Source organism: Cydia amplana, chromosome 1 (assembly GCF_948474715.1).
Source record: "Cydia amplana chromosome 1, ilCydAmpl1.1, whole genome shotgun sequence".
In the NCBI taxonomy this organism is placed as follows: domain Eukaryota; kingdom Metazoa; phylum Arthropoda; class Insecta; order Lepidoptera; family Tortricidae; genus Cydia; species Cydia amplana.
This window is the reverse complement of record NC_086069.1, coordinates 7,657,241-7,683,340: the sequence shown is the minus strand read 5'-3', so window position 1 is coordinate 7,683,340 and position 26,100 is coordinate 7,657,241. Positions and strand designations below refer to the sequence as shown.

The 26,100-nt window shown below is 37.6% G+C and overlaps 1 protein-coding gene across 1 annotated transcript in view; it reads right to left on the bottom strand.

The window, feature by feature from the left end:
• LOC134647331 (protein hook homolog) overlaps nucleotides 1–26,100 on the bottom strand; it is a 73,567-nt gene that overhangs the window by 28,413 nt on the left and 19,054 nt on the right. The window lies entirely within an intron of this gene.

The window sequence follows — 26,100 nt, the reverse complement described above, 5'->3', positions numbered from 1 at the left end:
AAAACTCTTTCAAAGGATGTGCTTTTGTTTGTTACAATTTAACTCGCAATCCCAGGCTTCCTAGTTACATCACAGAATAAATAATAGTACTAAGTACAGAAGACTGACTCTCTAACAAAACGCGTCTGTTACGATCAGCACAGATATGGCCGCTAGGTGGTGACAGCGTCACGCGCGGCTTATGGCTTTCCCCAAAATTGGGGCCGAACGGATGTACTTTTAGCTACCTGTAGCAAAGCGACGAAATCGCGGAGTGAGACACGCCTGGTTACATCGGCATGCAACTCTCCCTAATATACAGGGTGATTCATGAGACGTGAGCAGGACTAAGCCTACACAATCAGTAAATGTAAAAGAATCGTTCACCACAATATATACTTAAGTAAAACAATCACGCTTTTTTTCTGTTGTTATATTTTTTGGTAAGGACAAATTTAATTATCTACAATCATGGATACCCTACAACATTAATTAACAAAGAAAAACCTTTTTAACCGTTATGCTAGTACCTATGAAGAAAATAAAAATGTCACACTTGAGTGACATACGATTTTTAAAAAGTAACCAGACTCCGATGACATTCAATTTGGCACTTGTTATGGATAAAACAAAGAGGGTGACCATAAATGTCGTAAATAAATTTTCAACTTTTTTTTAAACAGTGTAAAATAAATTAAAGTTAATCTCACAAATGCTAGTACGAACCAGTTGTTTATAACTTACTGTATGCGTGGGATTGATCCTGCTCACGTCTCCTGAATCACCCTGTAGATAGGTATAATAACTACCTTTAGTCCGCGACTTCGTCTGCAAGGAATTAGTAATTTGGGTAGCTTATATTTCATGGTATAATAAAATATATGTACTCTTATATTTGTAATTCAATCTGCTTTTTCATCTATGTGCTTACTATTTGATTAATATAATTAAAAAAATAGTGGTTTTGATTTGAACAACATAAATAATATGCACAATCAGCATTTTACTTAAGAAATTATTGATTCCCCATACAAACTTTCACATCTCTTTTCACCTTCTAAAGGAATGACTAATTGTAACACTTTAAATTAAACTCTCGCGTTTTGTACACATATTTAATGTCCTTATCGGATGTAACACAATTAAATTCCAATATTTTAAAGGCTGAAATAGTAGTTTATGCAACAGTGATATAATTCTCGGGTCTTTTTTTACAAAACTCGACTACGTCTCGTTTTGTAACTTCGACCCTTGAATTTTAAGAACCAATTATGAGCTGTTGCATACATTACTTTTTCTATGACAGCAAAAAAAAAAAAAAAAGAGTTATTATTAAAAAAAAAGAGTTATTATTTAAAAAAAAGAGTTATTATTAAAAAAAAAAGAGTTATTATTTAAAAAAAATTGAGTTATTATTAAAAAAAAAGAGTTATTATTGTAAATGAAAACATACCTCTTTCAATCAAGATGATCGGAACTTGTATCTTTAAAAAAAATAAAGCAGTTGTATTATACTCATAAGATGACTGCTAGCAGTCATCTTATGAGCCTATAGACAAAGCATTCAAATGACATTGCTTTAGATATCACTGTCAGTCATTTAATTGACACATTTAAGTGCTGGAGTAGAAAAAAAGGCTAAGATTTCCGTGACCACAGCTAGTGCGCTTAAACGTCGGATAAAAGGTAAAATAATGGAATTTAATCGCGTTAGACCCGTTAAGGACAATAAATATGAGTGACTAATTGGTCAAAAGTGTACCAATTTGTCTGTCTTTATTTCTAACGAAAAGTTAAATTTACAATCCTTTGATTTAACTTTAACCTTAAGGATAAGGGATGATTTCAGGAGAAGAGGAATGACATATAATGCATACTTGCAATAAAATGTACAATATTTTTTCTTTTCTTTTTATATCCTAATAACGTGAATAAAGGTGGATACAGAAAATGCAGTTTATAGTCATCAAATTACATGTTTATTTCTCAGCCATTACTTTTGTCTCTGGTAACGACATTTATTTAAATATTCAACGGGAATGTCTTTTTAACCGACTTCCAAATCTAAAAGGAGGAGGTTATCAATTCGGTTGTATGTTTTTTTTTATGTTTGTTACTCCATATCTCCGTCATTAGTGGACCGATTTTGAAAAAAAATTTTTTGATTGTATGTATATGCATACAGATTGGTCCCGTTTTTGTCAAAACCCAGTTCTGATTTTGGGATCCATGAGGAATCGAGGGAACTCCTCAAATCTTAAAGGCATGCGTATAGAGATTTTTGTATTTTCATCAAAAAATTAAGCATTTTCATTAAAAACTGTCACATTTGATACAGTGGAACTGCTGATAATGATCAGAACAGAACTCTTCAACGACGCATAGTTCACGTTTGGCGATTTGTCCTCTTCGTTATATTTGTTAAGCAAGTTAAGTTTTTAAGCCACATTTTTGTCAAGCTCGAGTTCTGATGATGGGATCCACGATGAATCGAGGGAACTCCTCCAATCTTAAAGGCATGCGTATAGAGATTTTTGTATTTTCATCAGAAAATCGAGCATTTTCATTAAAAACTGTCGCATTTGATGAAGTTGAACTGCTGATGATGATCATAATGGAACTCTTCAACAACGCATAGCTCGCATTTGGCGATTTGTCCTTTTCATTATGTTTGCTAAGCAAGTTAGGTTTTTAGGCACATTTATGTCAATCTCTAGTCCTGAACATGGGATCCATGACGAATCGAGGGAACTCCTCAAATCTTAAAGGCATACGTATAGAATTTTGTATATTTTCATGAGAATATCAAGCATTTACATTAAAAACTGTGGCATTTGATGAAGTGGAACTGCTGATAATGATCAGAACAGAACTCTTCAACGACGCATAATACACGTTTTGTGAATTTCGATTTTGACTTGGACTGGGCCCCGGACTCCGGACTCGGACCCGTACTCAGACTCGGACCCGGAGTCGGATCCGGACCCGGACCTTGACCCGGAAAACCGCTATGATACCTAAACAAAATAAACCACTATGATTACCATAAAATATATACATATTACCAAATAACGTATAAGCGCCGTTAAGTGGGTTAGGCTAGTAGTTAGAGAAGTCGGTTTTTTTCTATTAAAGATTATAAATAGGTATAATATGCATCTAAATAAGTAGGTATGCATGTATCCGATACGCACGTCGAGAAACAATTGAATTAGATTATCGTCTCAAATTCCCCGTTCTCTGTATAGCTCATTATCTTTTCATCTAAATTAATGGACCAGAAGCGAACTTAATGAGGTGAAAAATTTAATTGTTATCGGAGTAGGCATACAAATACTTTAAAATCTAATATTGAAAATGGTTGTTACAGTTAATTGTAATAAAGCTTGAAAATAAAATCGTGCTGGAAAATACAATAACTACCTTTTCTAATACCTAACACTGATTTAAACTTTCACGAATTTTACTCATTATTATTACTACAACAACGGGACTTAATCGCTTCAAATTATGTTTTAATTTTTCTTCCGACATTTCGAGGACCGCGTTGTCCCCGTGGTCTCGGAGAAGACATAGTACCTTTCATAATATCTATATTTTGATCTGTGGAGTGTCTAAAATATCCTTGCCTTGGGAATTGTTTCATTGTACTGGCGTGCTTGCTTGCGACGTGCGAAGCCAAATATGTAAAAGCTAGATGCACTGATACACCTAGGTACTGACCTAGGTATATTAGGGGAAGTCAGGGTAAAGCGAACACCCTAGGCAAAGCGAATTCGGGCTCCCAATCCTAAACTATTCGACTTTGTCGCACCACGCGCCTATATGATGTTCAGGATCCTTCGCTCTATGAGCGGCAAGCGTCACAGGGAGCGGTCGCTGTGAGCGTCGTCGGTGACGAGTCAAAATGTGTTTTTAGTGCAAAATATTCGATTTTGAAAGGTAAGTACATTGTATGTTATTTTGTCACAGTAATTATCTCGAAATTTAATTCAAGATGCTTTTATTGCTTATTAAAGTATCTTCCTTTTACAACGCATTTCTTTTAAAACAATCAAACGGTAATTTTTTTTAAATTATTATTTTCTTTAACTGACTGAACGGGCAAAGTGGATCGGGCAAAGCGGATAGCGTGTTCACTTTGAATTTATTAGGTAATTTTTATTTATGATAATATTTTCTTACAGATGGTATATAAATATCAAAAAAGATCGATAATGGCTCCTGGCTAACAGACGTCGTGAAAATGGCTATCAGAACGTGGATTCGCTGTGTTAAAATGCCTTCAGAAATGCCGTGAAGACTTATGCTTATGAAATCAGTGAAAATATATCAAAAGTTACTTGTGACAGCTTTTTCTAATTAATATTATTGATATGATCTGATGTTGATTAATTTTCACTTAGTTATTAAGTTCACTAAGATTTTATGAGTAATATTTGCTTTGCCCGGGGGGCTGTTTCACTTTGCCCGGCACCCTGGGCAAAGCGAATAAAATATCTTTTTTTACGTTTTGTTCAAAATTGCAGCAACTATTAAACATTGGAGGCTAGTGTTGTTTTAAATTAAAAGATTATTAAATAAAGACTCATTATTGATACTTTTTTCATTTCTTCCTCGTTAAATTTTTCTGTTATGTAAAGTCAAAGGTAAAGGTGTTCACTATGCCCGGACTTCCCCTAAATTAGAAACAAGATTCGGATTTATGTACATAGTTTTCGCCGACTGCAAACCAAGTTCACTTGAATTTACTCAAAATGATCTAGATAAAACCCAAGATCTTACCTTTAAACGAGAAATACTTGTATATCTATATATTTCGGGGATCTCGGAAACGGCTCGGCTTCGATGAAATTTGGGCGTTTTCGGGGGCGAAAAATCGATCTAGCTAGGTCTTATCTGTGGGAAAATGCGCATTTTTGAGTTTTTATATGTTTTCCTAGCAAAGCTTGGTGCTCCCAATATTATTAACGTAAGACGTGCACATAATATTGATCAATGAAAATAATTAAAGGTAAATGTTGGGTTTGTGTTTCGGTGTACTAAGACCAATATTGTACTTGAACGTGTTGACGTGGAGGCTTCGGCTCCCTGATTGGATGGAGTGGAGCCTTACGTTGAAGGAGCCCTGCCTCATTGTCTGCCGATATTGTGTGGACGAGGCGCTATCGTTGCTGTTAGGGAGCAATTCGACATTGTATTTTATAGCGGGTGACATAGTTAATCTTATCACATGTCAGTACACACACACACGCACACACACACACACACACACACACACACACACACACACATACACTCATATACACACCCTACAAGCATAACTCTTACACCTTGTCACCCACTCTCACACATAATTTTTAAGTTAGGTTTAGTCACTGACAATCCAACCTCTAGACTGAGCTTAGGCCAATTCTTTCATGACCCCGATGCTGCCAAAAATACGGGGGTGCGGGGGGACGAGGTGAGCGAATCCCGTGTCGTGATTGGTCCGTTCAAAAACACGGACCAATCACGGCACGGGATTGACTCGAAGATGGAGTAACGCTACCGTATGTGTGGCAGTGGGGGTAGCGCGAGTATGCTATGTCTAGAGGTTGGATTGTCTGTGGGTTTAGTTAGACGTCATATTTTCATGACATGATGACATGGCCACACTTTGTCACATTTTACACGTAGCATCTAATTAGGGACTTGTGGAAGTCCTAGACATATTTTTTAAGTTGTTTTAAAATTAAAAGGGAAATATGCTTATTTGTTTGTACAAAGTAGTTACCCAAAAATGAAGAGCCTGTGCTCTTATACATACATACCTATGAATGTGAGTAATAGTACACCTCCGAGTCATTCATGATAATAAAAAAAAATTAAACTGTTTATTTCAGTAAAAAGACATTGTATAATACTAAACTTAACTACCAATCTTAACTTAAAAATACTACATAGTAACAATTTTCAACTAACGCACACTTTGGTCATTGGTGATCATTCTGTTTTAAAGGGAAGGGACAGTAGAAGTAACAATTATTTAAAATTGTATCATGTAATATTTTCACATCAACCGGCCCCATTACGCCGCATATGCAACAGTGGTCTTGGTAGTAATCAGCCGCGTTCAATGTTCAATCAATGAATTCTCACTAATGAGAAAATATGTCCCAATTTAAATCTAGGGTTAACCAGAATCCGGCCGCAGTTTTAGGTCATCGGCGCATTGGCCTGCGACCTGCAATGCGGCGCCCTCGCGTCGAATTGCTAATGACACTGTGAACTCTGGAGCGAACAAAAATACTGCCACGCTGCACGCTGCAGAGTAATTACACTTGATAAGCGAGCAGTGCTTGCAAACTTTTAAAAACCTTAGCAGTCTCATCTCGGTTAATATGACTGAAAGCCAAACCGAATTATTTTCCGTAAGAGCGAGCCTTTTCAATTTGCATGAGTGAATAGTAGACAGCAAGGGGAGAGAAGAGAAAGAGAGAGAAATTTCTGAGAAACTGATGCTGTGATGTTTGGTATTGAACTGTGTGCTGGTAAGGCGAAGGCTGTGTCCAGACGGGAACAATCTTTCGCCAATCTGATTAAATTGTCCGATTACTGTGCGTGGTCCACCTCACACTTGACCGGTTTTTTCGAAGCCGTGGCAATCCCGTTGCTCTTAATAAGCTCTTTTAAACATAAAAGATAGACGTATTAATGTTAATTTAACATAAAATGAGCAATCTCGACTTTACCAGTTGGGTGCAAAAGGAGAGTTAAGCGTTTTAAAGATTCATTGTTTCATATTTCATATTCATTCAGTACCTATATGACTTTTGCCTAGGTAAAACGTTAGGAGAAACGCATAAATATCAGGAAACAACTTGCTGAACAAGATTTATATAAGGGTCGAATGGGCGATGTTCTATCTTCATTTAGCGTACCTCCGAGGTGTCCCCGTGTTACGGAAATCGCGATAGATGACACTATTTGTATAGATTTTCAAGTCACGGGTACGAACAAATGTAATCACTACTTATTTGATAACGAGGTTGGGTTTGTTTCTCAGAATTAGATGTTTTTAAAATCCCATTATTTATAATTTATAATACTAGGTTCAGGGAAGGTTTAAACGGTCGATGGGAAAAAAAAGTAAAAAATGCAATTAAAATAGTAAAAACAATGATAATTTTCCCATGCAAACTGGTTCCTACCTAGGGTTGCCAGATCGAAAGGCGCTATTATCGGGAAAAAATATAATTTTTTCGGGATTTTGGGCCTTAAGTCGGGAAAATGAACCATTCAAATTAAATTAATTGTATTAAAAACAACGATATTATACATTATTGGCACTACGTCAGCTGCTCTTCCCAATCTCGCCAAGCGCGCCCCGCGCGCGCGCTGACGGGCTCGACGCGGGTCGCTGGTTCGCTCGACGACAGTTCAGAACTTGAAATTATTATTTTATAACGTGATGCTGTTTTTCGGGACAATTTTCACTTTGTCGGGAATCGGGACACATGCTAAAAATCGGGAGAATCCCGCCGAATCCCCTTCCATACATTAATTTGGCTGGACTTTGACCTGTGCTCTTATGTACCGTGGACCTATAATCGAATAGGAACAGATTACATGCATACTCTACACTATGTCCACTTTCTACGATTTTTACAACATGAGATTTGAATGACTCTACAAAACGTTCTGCCAAACCATTCGTAGCCGGGTGATATGGCGGACTGAATACTTGTTTAACTCTTACTAAATTACAAAATTGTTTAAATTCCCTACTGGTCCATGTCGGGCCATTATCAGTCACAAGTGTCAAAGGATAGCCATAACGTACAAAAATATTTTTAAACACATCAATAGTCTTTTGCGCGGTTATCTTTGTCATTGCTACAGCCTCCGGCCATCTGGAATGTGCATCCATGACAACCAAAAACATTTTTGAAAACAATGGACCCAAAAAGTCAGCATGCAACCTATGCCAGACTGCCGGTGGCTGTGGCCATACTGATAACTTGGCTTTTTCTGGATTTTTATGGTTTTGTAAACATATCAAGCAACTTTTTGTTATATTTTCTACATCTATATCCATGTCCGGCCACCAAAAATAGGATCTAGATATCTCTTTCATCCTTGTTGTTCCTAAGTGACTCGCATGTAACTCCTGCAGTAAACAATTTCTAATGGTCTGTGGTATAATTACTCGGTAACCCCAAAGTAAACAGTCTTTTTCCATAGAAATCTCATCTTTCTTTTTAAAATAAGGTTCATATTCTTCACCTAGATCATTTTTTTGTGGCCAGCCATCCCTACAAAATCTCAATACATCACATAACATTTTATCCTTTTTTGTTTCACTTTGTACACTTTTCCAATTTAGTGTGTTGATATTTGCATTATTTATGTAATTAATAGTGTTACACTGGTAATCTTTTTGAATTAAATCAAAATTTTTAAAACTTTCATCCTGACAATTTGTAACTCGGGATAAATAATCTGCAGGATTATTTTGTGACTTTACATGCTGAATTTCATAATCAAATGCACTCAAAAATATTGACCAGTATTGCAAACGCCGTGCTGCCATTCTTGGTATGCCATACTTTGGACCCAGTATTTTTGTTAATGCCTCATTATCCGTTTGAAGTATAAATTTTTTCCCAAATAGGTAGTCATAGAATTTGTTCACACCAAAAATCACAGCATAAGCTTCTTTTTCGAGAATGGGATATTTAATTTGGGTATCATTTAATTTTTTACTGGCAAATGCCACCGGTTTTATAACATTATTTTGGTCTTTTATAGATAACACGGCACCTACTCCACAATCTGATGAATCACATGTCAGTATTATTGTTGCATGTGGATCAAAATGTGAGAGTGAGGATGTGTTAGCAAGAGCTTTTTTTATATTTTGAAATGCACTGTCACATTCCTCAGTCCACACAAATTTATCCTTTCTTAGACAGTCATACAGTGGCTTCAGTACTATTGCCATGTTTTGCAAGAATCTGTTAAAGTAATTTACTTTTCCCAGAAAAGATTTTAACATTTTTACAGAGTCAGGGCGTGGTAATGATAACAAAGGTTCAATGTTGGTTTTAATAATTTTTACCCCACTTTTGTTTACTTCAAAACCAAAAATATTTAGAGATTCTTCAAAAAATTTGCATTTATTAAGTTTTAGTTTTAACCCTGAATCCGATAATCTTTTTAATACCTCCCTCAACTTCTGATTAGTTTCTGATAAGGTTTTTCCATATACATATATGTTATCAATATAGACTATTATGTCTAAGCCGTTTAATTTTTGTGTTATTAGTCTTTGGAATGACCCTGGGCCGGTACTGACCCCAAAAGGTAAGTATAAGTATTTGTATATGCCCTCCTCCGTGACAATGGTTGCTAATTTCTGGGATTCTTTATCTAATGGAGCCTGCAGATAGGCTTCCTGTAAATCAAGTTCACAAAAATAATTATTTCCCTGCATTTTCATTAAAATATGATCAATAGTTGGCAGTGGATAATGATCAATCTGCAAATATTTATTTATTGTTATCCGATAGTCCCCACATAATCGAACTGACCCATCTGGTTTCAAGACTGGGACCACCGGTGTACCCCACTCAGAGTATTCCACTGGCTCAATACGCTTTTGATCAACTAATCTTCTAATTTCGTCTCTAACTTTATCTTTTAAAGCATATGGGACAGATCTCACCGGCATAAACACTGGCTTAGCATCAGGTTTCATTGACAAATGGATTGGCTCACCCTTATATACACCCATGCCAGGCTCAAAAATGGTAGCAAACTCATTTTTTATTTTAGTAATTAATTTATCCTTAGATGTATTTTCACACACATTTTGTTTTGTTTCCTCACATGAATTTTGCTCAAATTTTGGGGGCCATAGTTGCAGTAAGGATAGCCAATCCTTTCCAATAATTTTAGGCATTTCATCTTTTACAACAAATAGTCTTTGGTTATTTGCCTTTACAGACCCATACTCCACACATAGGTTTTCAATAACACCTAAGGGCATTGAAGTTGACTGATCAAAGTTGGTAAATATAACATTTTTCTTGATGATCTCTAAATTCGGAAAATGTTTCTGTTTTTCTGCTAAAGTTATAGTACTCACATCTGCCCCTGTGTCAACTTCAAAGTCCATGGTGATTCCATTTACAGAAATGTTTAACATAGCCGGTGAAATTTTTCTGTTATTGCTAAAATAAAACACATCAAAATAATCAGTATCTTCCGAGAGGTTTTCTTTAACAACATTACAATAATCACTTTGTTGATCAGACTCAACTACATTCACATTTTTTACTTTTATTTGCTTATTACTACCACACATTTTAAAAATATGTCCCTTAACACCACACTCACTACAAAATTTGTGACGCAGTGAACATTGTGCCTTCATATGTCCACCCTTACCGCAGCAATAACATGTCATTCCAGAATTTTGCTTGTTTGTTGGCATTGCTCTTTGACCAGTTCCCTTTTTTCTTGATGCATCTTGAAATTTGAACATTTGGGTTTCCTTTTCCTTAGTAAATGCCAACTTGTATGCTGTTTCAGCTGTCTTACCAATGCTTGTCAACATTTCCAATGACTGATCGGCTTGCTTTAATAGTTCAAATCTTACAGTATCATGGTATGTTCCATTTAGCAACCTTTCTTTGATCTCGTCGTCTAATTTAGTGAAGTTACAGTTTTTAGACAGTTTTTTCAGTTCTATTATATATTGGTCTATAGTTTCATCTGCTTTTTGACATCTGCTTCTAAATTCTGCTTGATGTAAGGCTTGGTTCTTTACGGGATGATAATGTTTTTTTAACTTATCACATATGTTTGTATAAGTCTCATTTACTGGAGAAGTTGGCGTACATAAAGTAATTAGCAGGTCGTATACGGTCGTGCTCAGTTTTGTTATTAGTAGTGGTACCTTTTTTGTTTCCGGTATATCATTCATAAGCACGAAACATTCAAACTGCTGCTGGTATGCAATCCAGTTGTCTCCATTAAAAGCGTCTAACGTAGTTATTGAAGTCATACTGGGATGTTGATTTGCTACAATTTTACCCTTGTCCACGTAATCGCGCAAGTACTGCCGAACTTCATCAATCTTCGAGTTTTCAACCGAAAATATGGGTGTTTGAGCTAAGTGATTAGCTATTTCTACTAATTCTGGCTTAGTTTTTTCTTGAATCCAAGATTTCTTACCAGCTTGAATAAGATTTTCAACCGATTTCACCATTGAATTGTTTGGAGGTTAAGCCGACACATGTATTATGGTAAAACGTAATACACTTTTTATTTACAACTTTCACACAGTTTCATTTCTCTAATGTGGATCGTTTCGCGCTCGTCGCCAATGTTGTATCGCTAATTAACTTGGTGTAATTAATTAATACGACCAGATAATATTCGACATGCAACGCTTTATTTTAGAACACACGAACAGAACATGACATTGACAGCTGCTGTCCATAATGGCGGGAGACTGCTGCTGAGTTGCCAGCTCTATATATACAACACCGACCATCTGGCAACCCTATTCCTACCTGTCAAACATTTAATTCGTCCCGCTGGTGCCGTAGACTCGGGTCCCCTGAAATTTAATAACGTATTAAAATAAGGAGTTGGAATCGGCAATACACAATCTACAAATTTCGATTTATCGCGTATTTAGAAATTTCAAAAATGTAAATAATGGACCGAGCGTTAGCGAAGGTCTCCGTTTCAGCATAAGCAAAAATGCTTTCATATATCCGGATATTCTCCTCTGCAGGGGGCCGATTTTTGAATTTCGATCGCTCGATTTCGTCACTCGAAAATCGGTGGAAAACGGCGAAATGCTAATTTTTTAAATACGAGCGATCGAAATTTGGAATCTATTGGTATTGACTACTCGATTTCTATTAGTAGAATTTAAATGCCTAGTAGTGGAGATATTAATTAACGAAAGACACGAAATCGAGTGGTCGAAATTCAAAAATCGGCCCCCAGATCGTATTTTTCAACCTATTTTCGTGTGTGAGCAGGGTTCTGTAATTTGATAGAACTTTTCTAGGACTTAGGGGGCGTCCATTAATTACGTGAGGGTTTTTTTGAGGATTTTTTGACCCTCGTCCCCCCGTCCCCCAGGTGAGATGTCGTGAGATTTATCTCGGCCCCCTACCTCCCTCCCTCCTTAATAATCTCACATGAGATATTTCAAATTTTATATTTTGAGTACCTATAAATACGTTTCATTCATTAAACAAAACACAATTTGCTTTATTATTTTTATAGTAGTAAAGACGAGGGGAGCCAATCTTTCTTCTTTTTCCTCGCGTTATCTCTCAAATTTTTACATTATTTCTGGCCAGAAAAAAATTACGTGGTATTTGCCAAAACTCCCACGTGAGATTTAGTGAGATTCGGCTTGACATATGAAGCCCACACACGTTGATGCCCCATAACAATAAATTCTGTCAATGTCACAAAGGATCCTCATTGTTGGTTGTCAAACTTTATCGATTTCTGAGCGCACCCAGTTCAGAAATGGAACCATGGTCCATAATAAAAATAATAAAATTTAATATTATATTATGAGTATTATGACGACTTTTCAAAATTCATGGATTCGGTACTGCCCCAAGGCCACTGAAATTTTGAGAATGCTGAGTTTTAGTTTTAGTGCGAGTATATATTTAATTAAAATTGTTAAATTAACTATGGAGCATCTTTTCCCATGATGTAACCCCATTTCGATATTCGAAAACAAGAAAATTCACTCCCCTCTATTGATACTTAGTACCTAGGTGTCCTGATTTTCGCGATAGCTTATCATCTTTAACAATGTTAGTATCTTCTAAAGAGTTAAGTTTTTGTAGGTATCGATAACAGTTATGCTGATATTTAATTTTGTCAATCCCTTGTTTTTGCTAGATAAAGTGATAGGTATAATCATGAAATTGCAATTTCTACAATCTGGCTACGAATTTTATATAACGATTAGGTACATACGATACGATATATTTTCATTAACATTGATTTGAAAAAAAAACCGCAAACGTTCGGATGTTATTTGCTTACAATAAATACACAACCTTCAAATTTAAAATATTGCGTAGAATAAATGAGGAGCTCTTTTTCAAATTGCGAGCAATAATATTCATAAGCCCCCATACCCGCATATTATGAGGGACGAGTATCGTCACGAAGCGTGTTTTGCGCAGCCAGATAAAGTTTATTATTTTAATGGAGTTGGCTTTTATGAAATGAGCTGGAGATATATGTGGGGAGCAAATTCGTACGGGTGCGCAGTTGACGGGGCGTGGAATAATACATTTGCAAAATTGTAGGTAGTACCACCACAAGCAATTTCAAAGCTATTTTTAGTCTGACAATGCAATGCGTCGATGCATTGCTTGGTATGGTTCATTAATTAGAACGGCGTATTAAAAGATACAAAATAGCTGATAAAACCATTCTACGAAATTGAAACAATACTTTTTTAAATTAAAAAGTCGGAATAAAAGTGTTCGAATCAAATTAAATGATATAGGTCATTGAATAACTGACCTTGTACACTCGCAGAACTGAATAATGCCTAAATATATTATGTTGACCTGTAGGTAATATTTTAAATAAGTATTATAAATGAATGTCTAATTTCATCATTATTGGGTTTCGTTTTGTCATTATTGGCTTTAAATTTAAATAGATAGAAATCAACCTTTGTCACTTCATTATGAGATTTAAGAACACACTAATTCTGAGATTCTGGGGAAACGTAAATGAGTGCACGCACAAATACGCACGCGCAAAATACAATACCAATAGGTATCATAACAATCACAGCGGCGTGTGCCGCTCGCATATCGATATGTGTGTGTTGATATTGGTATCATATTTCAAAAATCGCAATACGCTGCCATGTTGCCAATTAAAACAAGTTCGTGTCTGTAGATATACTGCGAGTTACGACGACGTAGCACTCGTAGTGCAATTTTTAAAAGGGATCTTGTTACTGCAGGTGCAATAGGTGCATGTGCGGGGGCGTCCCACGACCGTGAACTTACAGCTTGCACTGACCCAGATGCCCCCCTCGACTGGAAATAACAGGCGCGTTTAACTATCATCTCGGGCTTAGATTGTTAGCTTGGAACACGGCTAACGAACGGTCCCTTTAAATCTAAATATTTTTTATTTTAAATATTCTGCAAATGAGAAAATCCACTGTTGTTATTAGAACAGAAGAATATAGAAGAGACAAGTTTCAGAGTAAGATAAGAGATTAAACAAGTTTAATTAAAATTATTAAAAGTTTCGAAGTTATGACTAGTTATGAGGCTTTTCAAAAAGTTAATAGTATCTATCCGGGTCTATCCTACGTGTGTCTGGTGAACATTATACCAGTTGAGGGTTTTGATCATAGATTCGTCGTCGTTGGTGGTTCTTAAGTAGGTAGGTAACCTAATTGTTTAGAACACGAGCATAATGTTATATAATTTAATAACTCTGGCCCCGTAGCCAACATGCCAATGGCTAACGCTTCGTAGCGATCGAAACGCAGCCTTGTAGCTTGTAGCTTTGTAGATTGTAGCCTTGGCTAGGTCGGCTGGCCAGACTAATTTTTCAGGTCAAAATTCCCGGCTTAATGCCTCCTTTGTCCCTCGTACTCGCGCAAAATGGAGTGGCCGTGAACTACATGCCATTATTGCAATACATTCCGCTCCATTTGGCCCCCACACGCTCCGATCCACTACCCCACTTATATCAACGCTGATGATTTATTGTACTTTTTTTATCAAATACTTAACGACAAGTGAATCACAACGAATCCGAAAAATCTTCGTTCCGTATTTTATAATACCTATATACCTAACTTTGTTTTCTATACCTACTTATAAGCTGTCTTTTGGGCGTGTCCGACAACTTCTTGGGCTTGAGTTATTATTATATATGTATGTAAGGCTTGTGTCCTGGACACAAGCCTTATACATACATATGTAGGGCTAAGTCGATTTGTGTAACATAGTTCCATAATATTTATTAATTTATTATAAACATTTTATTGTTTTATTTAATTGTAATTAATTGCTCTTCCCAAGTTTAGGATTATATACGAATTTTAATATAAATATGTAAACTTTCAGTATTTCCCGAAAATCAGCGTACCTACTTAACCACTAAACTTTTCCAATTTATCTTACCCACTTTATTCTATATCAATGACCGTAAAAAACTCGTTCGGAAATTTTCAAGTTTTGGGCTAGCCGAAGGAGAGTTACCAGTTTTGTTTAGGTAAGTAGGTATATTTGTTACAATAGTTTATTTAATTAATATTAGTTACCTACGCAATTAAATCTCAAACTGATGTATGTAAGTTAATAAAGAATACTTTAGCTTAATTCTCTAAATGTCATATAGTGTGTGTGTACTGTCCAGGGATGTTGCGAACATCCGCACGCAACCGCATTATTTTTAACATCCGCATCTGCATCCGCATCCGCATAAAATCGATGCGGAGCTTATGCGGATGCGGATGTCAAAGAAGTCGGTACAGGAACGTCTTAGCGGCGGCGTAAGTGCTAGGTAATTTCGTCATTACCTATAACGAAATCGTCTAGATCCAGAAAAGTCGGCCAAGTTAGTGTTTATTAAATATAACGCATCTATATTCTTGCTCAAATACTAAACTTTTCGTTTTTTATAAATAAAAAAATACTAAAAATGTAATATTTGACGTTTTCTAAGTAACTAATTTTGACATCCGCATCCGCATCCGCATCCGCGGATGTGAGCCTTTAAATATCCGCATCCGCATCCGCGGATGTCAAAAAATCTGCATCCGCAACATCCCTGGTACAGTCACCTGCAATAATATATTACACAACGAGGGCCACAAAAATATCTGACATTTTGAGATCCATAAGAGCGTGTCACATATTTTTGCGGCCTTCGAAGAGTAACATATTATTGCAGGTGACTGTACTTCATCCATCCATAGGTACTAATACTTAACATTAGCAAAAATCTGTTCGTACGATACAACACATTCCGGGACTGACTAGCTGGCCTACATTCTATTATGTGACTGAATATTTTAACCGAGGCATTAAATTTCATGTTGTAGATAAGTGACACATGACACTTTAAGGAGATGTTTGTTGCGACAAGCGACGTGATTGATGCTACGAACCATAAAGCCTGGCACAGATATGGGTCGCAAATATTTTCATCCAGACTCGATTACGAACAAAGGATTTAGTTTCCTGCTATCTTTTCGAAGCAATGGAGCGAATTTATCTTCAGCACCGCGGCAAAAGAATTAAAAACGCATGAAAAGGAATAATATATTCGTGAGGCGACTTTCCATTAGTCAAAGAAAATGTATGTTCACAAGATTCACTAATTTCGTTCCATGCTGTGCCAAATGGACTTTTCATCTTTAATTCAAAAGAAAATGAGAGCATGTTGTGACTAATTATAGGTGTAGCCCGTAGGTATCTTGCCTTGCTATGTATTTCTGAAAAGGATTGTGTAAATCTGTGTTAAATTGATGTTGACTATAGGTACTTTTAATAATATAATAGTTACAAATTATTAGTTGCCAAGCAGACCTCAGGCTCCTACGAGCCGTGACAAATAGCTTGGACAACGATACCAAGATGATGGTTACAATTTACAAATTAAATTAAGAAAGGTAGGGACAGCACAATTATGATTTCGCCCGGCTATACACCCAGGCAGCTATTACGTAGGTACATATTACGTAACTGTGAATGTTTGAACTTTGAATGTCAAGTATACTACACATATAATATGCGCGTTTAATCGGTTATATACTCACGTAGAGCGACATGAACCGTACCTAATTTAATATGAAGCCGACATCCAACATTTCGCGTCGGTTCAGGGACGTCAAGTTGGTACATATCTCGTACGAAATATGTAGTAGTGTCACATATCGGAGTGCCAGCGAAAACTACGTGTTTGCTTGTATTATGCAGTCGAGCACTTTCGGTAGGTGGGTATCGGTTTTTTTCCATAATAGGTATTTTTTTGAACCGTTTAAAATGAAAAATAAATATATTTCTTTGATTATCAATCGTAGGACTAATTGTAGGAAAAAAAAACGGGTTGCACTCCGGGAGTGCCGATGCTGACAGAAGTGAAAACTCAATGACTAGTCCAAAATGTCTGCAGCAGCACTATGTATAATTGACCCACCCTCCTTTCTATTGAAAAACTATAGTTCCGAAATTACTCGTCAGTTTCTATGTTGCTGGATTCGTCAATCTATGAACTCAAAACAAAAACGGCCGTTTTAACTTTGGACGCATAGATTGACGAATCCAGCAACATAGAAACTAGTTTGATGTATTCAAAAGGTACTTTAATACAAGATACAGTACGTAGCGGCCCCCTTTTATAAATATATTTCGTTAAATTTAAATAATCACTATTATTTAGAAGTGGCGCTAGTGTGCACGTTGATGGGCTCTTAATACAGCTCCACGAAAATGCTGCACTACCTACTTGCGTGTCAAGAACAGTGAAGTGCGATAGTAAAAGAATAGCCTCGGGAAGACAAAGGGAGTTGCGTCAGCCGTCGGCGTCCGTTTCGGATGCAACCTCCTAAGTGCAGGATGCGCGTCGGCGCTGACTGCAGGACGTCCGAGCGACCTTGCCACTCATGCTCCAGACGGCGGATGCACCGCGCTCTTGCATTTTTATTGACGTCAAGATGCTCTCCAACAACGATTACGTTGAGACGTATGGAATTTATGGCAATTTTTGTTAAATTTAAGTTGACATGCACATTCCGATTCGCGCATTTCACTTAGTAAAGTCACGTAAAGTAACTGTAATTGTGAATGAAGTGAGAAGATATGTTTAGGTTACATTACAAAATAGTAAAATTATATTGTTTTCGAACGGACGCTGTAAAGGTTTTAAAAATCATATCGAAATGTATTTCAAATTAATTTTCAATAGGTACGCTGTATAATCCATTAAAATAATTTTATTTCACAAAATTATTGCACTTAAGTACTGGGTAGGAAAAACGTAGTGTAGGCAAGTAGTTAATCTATCTATATATATAAATGCAAGTGTCCTGACTGACTGACTGATTCATCAACGCAGAGCCGAAACTACAAAAGCTAGAAAGTTGAAATTTGCACACTAGCTTGCATTTATAAAGTGTACAAGAGATAAGAAGCGATTTTGAAAAATTCAACCCCTAAGGGGGTTAAAAAGGGGATGAAAGGCTGTATGGGGTACAAGTTTTATTTTAAGCTAGGAATTTGAAACTTTGTAAAAATGTATTATATTAAAAAACAAGAAAACTAATTTCAGCGTTTTTGAAAATTCATCCCCCAAGGTGGTGAAAAAGGGGTTGAAAGTTTGTATGGAGATCAAATATTTTTGTGAGTGTGGGACTTGAAACTTTGTATATGGGGTATATTATTATAAGACAGGAAAAGTAATTTCAGCGTTTTTGAAAATTCATCCCTAACAGGGTTAAAAAGGGGTTGAAAGTTTGAACCCATTACAAATGCTTTGAAACTTCTTAGAAAAGCACAGTAGCCGATTACAAAATAAAGTAATTGCGACGTTTTTGGAAATTCAACCCCTAAGGGGGTTAAAAAGGGGATGAAAGTTCGTCTTGGGGTGCAAATTTCATTTAAAGCTAGGAACTTGAAACTTTGCAAATAGATATTAAATTTAAATACAAGAAAACTAATTTCAGCGTTTTTGAAATTTCATCCCCTAAGGTGGTGAAAAAAGGGTTGAAATTTTGTATGGATATCAAACATTTTGTCGAGCGCGGGACTTGAATCTTTGTATTTGGGGATATTATTAAAAGACAGGAAAAGTAATTTCAGCGTTTTGTAAAATTCATCCCATAACAGGGTTAAAAAGGGGGTGATAGTTTGTATGTGGTTCAAATTTTATTTTAAGCTAGGTACTTGAAATTTCGGAAAAAGATATATTATTAAAATACAAGAAAACTAATTTCAGCTTTTTTGAAAATTCATCCCGTAAGGTGGTGAAAAAGGGGTTGAAATTTTGTATGGATATCAAACATTTTTTCGAGCGCGGGACTTGAATCTTTGTATTTGGGGATATTATTAAAAGAGCGTTTTGTAACATTAATCCCCTAACAGGGTTAAAAAGGGGTTGAAAGTTTGAACCCATTACAAATGCTTTGAAACTTCTTAGAAAGGCACAGTAGCCGATTACAAAATAAAGTAATTGCGACGTTTTTGGAAATTCAACCCCTAAGGGGGTTAAAAAGGGGATGAAAGTTCGTCTTGGGGTGCAAATTTCATTTAAAGCTAGGAACTTGAAACTTTGCAAATAGATATTAAATTTAAATACAAGAAAACTAATTTCAGCGTTTTAGAAATTTCATTCCCTAAGGTGGTGAAAAAAGGGTTGAAATTTTGTATGGATATCAAACATTTTTTCGAGCGCGGGACTTGAATCTTTGTATTTGGGGATATTATTAAAAGATAGGAAAAGTAATTTCAGCGTTTTGTAAAATTCATCCCATAACAGGGTTAAAAAGGGGTTGAAAGTTTGTACGGGGTTCAAATTTTATTTTAAGCTAGGTACTTGAAACTTCGGAAAAAGATATATTATTAAAATACAAGAAAACTAATTTCAGCTTTTTTGAAAATTCATCCCGTAAGGTGGTGAAAAAGGGGTTGAAAGTTTGTATGGATATCAAACATTTTTTCGAACGCGGGACTTGAATCTTTGTATTTGGGTATATTATTAAAAGACAGGAAAAGTAATGTCAGCGTTTTGTAAAATTAATCCCCTAACAGGGTTAAAAAGGAGTTGAAAGTTTGAATCCATAACAAATGCTTTGAAACTTCTTAGAAAGGCATAATAGCCGATTACAAAATAAAGTAATTGCAACGTTTTTGGAAATTCAACCCCTAAGGGAGTTAAAAAGGGGATGAAAGTTCGTCTTGGGATGCAAATTTTATATTAGGTAGGAACTTGAAAATTTGCAAAAAGATATTAAATTTAAACACAAGAAAACTAATTTCAGCGTTTTTGAAAATTCATCCCCTAAGGTGATGATAAAAAGGGGTTGAAAGTTTGTATGGATATCAAACATTTTTTCGAGCGCGGAACTTGAATCTTTGTATTTGGGGATATTATTAAAAGACAGGAAAAGTAATTTCAGCGTTTTGTAAAATTCATCCCCTAACAGGGTTAAAAAGGGGTTTAAAGTTTGAATCCATTACAAATGCTTTGAAACTTCTTAGAAAGGCATAATAGCCGATCACAAAATAAAGTAATTGCGACGTTTTTTGGAAATTCAACCCCTAAGGGGGTTAAAAAAGGGATGAAAGTTCGTCTTGGGGTGCAAATTTCATTTTAAGCTAGGAACTTGAAACTTTGCAAATAGATATTAAATTTAAATACAAGAAAACTAATTTCAGCGTTTTTGAAAATTCATCCCCTAAGGTGGTGAAAAAAGGGTTGAAAGTTTGTATGGATATCAAACATTTTTTCGAGCGCGGGACTTGAATCTTTGTATTTGGGGATATTATTAGAAGACAATACAAGTAATTTCAGCGTTTTGTAAAATTCATCCTCTAACAGGTTTAAAAATGGGTTGAAAGTTTGTACGGGGTTCAAATTTTATTTTAAGCTAGGAACTTGAAACTTCATAAAAAGGTATTATTTTAAAACGGAAAAAAAAAATTCAGCGTTTTTGAAAATTTCTATCTCAAGGTGGTGGTTTGTATGGAGTTCAAACATTTTTGTGAGAACGTGGCTTGAATCTTTGTACAGAGGCATATTATTAGAATACAAGAAAAATAATTCCAGCGTTTTTAAAAATTCATCCCCTAAAATGGTTAAAAAAGGGTTGAAAGTTTATATAGGGTTAAAATTTTATTTACTTCAAACTTCGTAAATAAGTAGTTAGGTAGTAGGTTTTATTAAATATAGGACATGAAAATCTTCTAAGGGGGTTGAGAGGGTAATTATGTCGAGAACAATTTTATTTAGTTAGGGGCTAGAAACTTCGTAGGTTGTGAAAGACAAGTCTCATGCGTTGTATAATATTAATAATTAACAAATGATTAACCGTCCTACTGCAATATTTTGCTGCATAATGTTCAAAGCTAATGTAGAATATATAACCACCAATATACAAATCCACGCGTACGAAGTCGCGGGCAACAGCTAGTGTTTCAATAAATATGTCGCAAAGATTAGGCATACAAGTATTGCAAATCTATGTATTTCCTTAATACCTAATAGTATGTGGGAGTTGCGACTACGATTATACTTTCTATTATACATCTCTATATTATACTATCTTTCTATACATAGATATATACGTTCGCGCTAGCATTTATAGAGTCTGTGCGGAAAGAGAAGAGTCGTAGAATGTATTGGATCCCATACATTTCACGACTCTTCTCTTTCCGCATAGACTCTATCAGTGCCAAACTGGTGGTAGCTGTAATGGTCTAGGGCGCCCTCTTGGGCATTATAACTATTCAATTTAAATTGGTTAGCTCGTGCTGACTTTTAAAAGTAGGTATTACGTTTTCTACCATTTCCAATAAATATGTCATTTGCTCATTTGGAATGGCATTTGTGGTAAAAGCGTGCTGTGCATTTATATAGAAACGTTCGCATACGATGAATACTTCCATAGTATATATAACCCCCCTTTTTCATCCCTTTAAGGAATGATTTACCGGGCCTCAAACTATCTTCATGCCAAAAGCTCAATCGGTCCTGGGGTTTCTGCGTGTAGAGGTAACAGATAGAGAACAGTTACTTTCGCATTTATTTGGAAAAGTATTCCAGGGTAGAAGGGTCATATGGTGCGTTGGTTCATTCATTACTCTTGATACTGACTGTACCTAACCATCTACCTACTATATAATTCCAGCCATTCCGTAAGCCCATCACAGCTTAACTAGAATACTTAAGAGTCTAGTCCCACCGCCGCATAGTTCGCCGAATATGGCTCCGCCGGGGCGGAGCTGGAAAATTATTAAATCTGCAATGAACAGGCGGCTTGTGACATAGCCATGTCACCAGCGCGCCATGTCACCGCAGCGACGCGCCCAGAGCGGAATCCGGCCACACCGACACGACGGCCCCGCGCGAGGCGCAATGGAGGGGAACACCGACCGGAGCTATATAAGCACGCGCAGCGCACAGTCCCATCAGTCGCGGCCGGGGTGACATACGTGCGCCTAGGCCAGACTCTTCCCTTCCCCCACGGGCTGGAGCGGTCACCGCCTGCCAGTGGTATCCTGACCCGGGCTGGAGCGGCTATCCGCCTGCCAGGGTATTCCCGTCACGGGCCGGAGCGGTCACCGCCCGCCAGTGAATCCCATACGCAAGGCCTGTAGCGGACACCGCCGGCCGGCGTAATTCCTGTCCCCGATCTTCCCTATCATTCCCTTACGTCCGTGTTACCTAGGGAACCCGCGTATCGACCCACTACCGTAGAGTCCCCGACCGATCGGGATTAGTTAGTGATAAGAGTAGTTAATAAGTGTTTACAATAAACGGCATAAAGCCCCGTCTATACTAGTGTACTATTCGTGTTTGTATTCATAACCCGTAAGTCCCCTTTCTCCCAAATCTGAGACTAGCTCGGTAAACCTCTCCAGCCCTTCAGGCCGAGAGGATATGTGACTCCTGCTCAGGCAGCACATCACATTTGGCGCCCAACCGAATAACTCACAATTAGGAGTCTTATAGACTCGGGAGAAAGGTAAATAATAATATACGCGACGCGTCCCACCCGCCCGTGTAGAATCAAAGCAAATCGTTATAACTCCGTACGGTATCCTGTCAATCAGATCATTATAACTCCGTACCGTATCCTGTCAAGCAAATCGTTATAACTCCGTACCGCATCCTGTCAATCAAATCGTTACAACTCGGTACCGTATCCTGTCAAGCAAATCGTTATAACTCCGTACCGCATCCTGTCAATCAAATCGTTATAACTCCGTACCGTATCCCGTCAATCAAATTGTTATAACTCCGTAGTACCGTATCGCGTCACTAAAATCACAACATTCAACAAATTACCGCCGCAAAGTCCGACCCAACGCATCGCGATAAGATAACAGCGTAGCCTACCGTATATCAATGCCAACTTCTTGGGTATACCACTTGAAGAAGCCAGAATTAATACAACAAGCCAAAGATAGAAACATTCCGACAACAGACCTCACAGCCAACCAAATAAGGAAACTGCTGGTAGAGTCCATAAAGTCCACAGACGAATTTCGAACTCCAGAGAAAAAACGACCGACCAAGATGTCAGAAGACGAAACAAAAGTCGACGCGATTCGCTTATCCAAGCTAATCCGGGAATGGAATCTCTCATTTAAGGGATACGACGACGCCGAAGAGTTCTTGGAAAGACTAGAAGAGCTCATCGCAGCAAGCGGGATAGAGAAGGAAGATATATTACCCGCGCTCCCGCGTATCTTACAGGGAAAGGCCCTAGCGTGGCATAGGAACAATGTAAAATCATTCAAGGACTGGGACAGTTTCCTGAGTCTTTTTAAACTTTATTACTACCCCAGCAACTACGAGGAGAACCTCATCGTCAGGATAGTAGCAAGGAAACAGATGTTCCGGGAAAGCTTCGTCGACTACCTAACCGACCTGCAAACGCTGATGCGGAGATACGATAACCTAACCGAAAAAGAGAAACTACATAGAATACACGAAAATATGGCAAAAAACTACAAACTTTATATAAAGAAAACCGACTTCAAAGACTTAACCGAACTAGTAAAACTAACAGCAGAGTATGAAAGCATACTAACACCGGCGTACAGTGGAGGATTTCCAGGAAAAGGACCCACAGAAAGAGCAAGATGGAACAACTCACCGCAGGATCAAGGCGACAGAACGCCACAGACACAACAACGAAACAGACAAATCCGAGATCGCCAGTATGGACAACGGGACAGCGAACCGGGGCCATGCGCAAGCGAAGGGATAAAGATACACCCAAGATATGATCCGAAAACATGTTGCTGGTCGTGTGGCAAGTTTGGTCATGACGCAGCACAGTGCCGTTCGCAACAACGCATTTTTTGTAGTACTTGCGGCATACTAGGCATTTTGAGCAAGAACTGTTGTAAGGGAAATAAGGGAAACAGTGGCTCACAACCAGTAGGAGCGGCAGGCGACGAGGACCAAGGCGACACCAGACCTTTTATCAACGTGACATTTAACGAGGTCACATACGAAGGCCTTATAGACACAGGATCAACTCACACGTATATAAACGAAGAAGTATACAGAGTCTGTAAAACGAAAGGAAATCTCGAACAACATGTACAACGAGTAATAGTTTTGCCAAATGGCACGAAAACAACAGTAAAGACAGCTGTACTAGTGAAAATAACAATGAACAACGTCACGTTGTGGCATTGGGTACGCATACTCCCCATGGCGTCAACCGTCATCTTAGGCATGGACTTACTAAGAAGGATAGGCGTGAAAATTACGTGGCCTGACGCCCAGGAGGACAAAAGCGACCACCGCGACGAAACGCAGATAACAATTCCAGACCAAGGGTCAACGCATCCAGACACGTGTAATGCGGACCTCCAGACAGTAACCGACCGCTCAAGGAAACCACCGCAGACTCTGACAGACGCCCGAAAACCACAGTTAGAAAAACAACCGCATAACAAATCCGTACAGTGTGACACCAGCCCCAAGGGGGACATATGTGTTAAAAATAAAATAAAGATAAACCACAACGAACCTATCAACCAAAAATATTACCCAAGAAACCCGGAACAACAGCGAATTAGAAATCAACACGTCAAGGACAGGCGCCCGGAAACCATAATAGACAAATCGAGCAACCCTTGCAACCAGATAGCAGATGAACCGTCGAGGAAACCGGTATTTACTCCACGCACGCAAGGCTGGTACGACAGGAAACTAGACCTGGTACAAAGTCAACCAAACACAGCACAAGATTACCGCATAAAAGGGGGACAGTTATATAAAAAAATAACTCACTCAGGTTACAATAACCAGACAGATCCAGAAACAGACTGGAAGTTCTGTGTACCAGAATCCGACAGGCTACAATTAATGTAACAGCATCACGACACACCGAGCGCAGGACACCTAGGGATGACAAAAACTACTAAGAAAGTAATGCAACGTTACTACTGGCCCGGTATACAACGAGACATAAACACATATGTAAAAAAGTGTAACGCCTGCCAAAAACGTAAAGCAACGCAACAGAAGATGAGCGGAACCAGGCAGGAAAACAACAAACCCGCATCTTGGCTAAAAGGAAGAGAACAACGTACTTCACAAGACAAGAATCCACTCCAGACACTCCAATGCATCCCAAATTCTAGACAGCCAGTACCTAACATAGTACCCACTCGTACTAATAGACGACTCACGTTATCAAGCGATTGGCGACATAAAAAAAAAAACCGTAGAGCAGGATAAATAAAGCACAATTTAAAACTAAATATTTTAATTAAACCTATACTTACCTACTTCAGTCTTAAAAAAAAATTATATATATTTATACACTAAAAAAAAAATATACTTATAAGAAGAAACAGAAAAGTTTACGAAATTTAAAAGAAGAGAAAAAAATAAATAAATAAAACTAAAACCCATTACCAGAAAATATATTTGAGAAAAAAGAGAGAAAAAATATATATACATTAAAACTAAAAAAGAAGTGTAAAATAAAATGGGTTAACAAAAAAAAAAATATTATAATACTAGATTTCTATTCAGGTTAGTAATTTTACGGTGATTTTTCCCCAGGTAAAAATCTCCTAACCAGGGAGGGGTATGTGACATAGCCATGTCACCAGCGCGCCATGTCACCGCAGCGACGCGCCCAGAGCGGAATCCGGCCACACCGACACGACGGCCCCGCGCGAGGCGCAATGGAGGGGAACACCGACCGGAGCTATATAAGCACGCGCAGCGCACAGTCCCATCAGTCGCGGCCGGGGTGACATACGTGCGCCTAGGCCAGACTCTTCCCTTCCCCCACGGGCTGGAGCGGTCACCGCCTGCCAGTGGTATCCTGACCCGGGCTGGAGC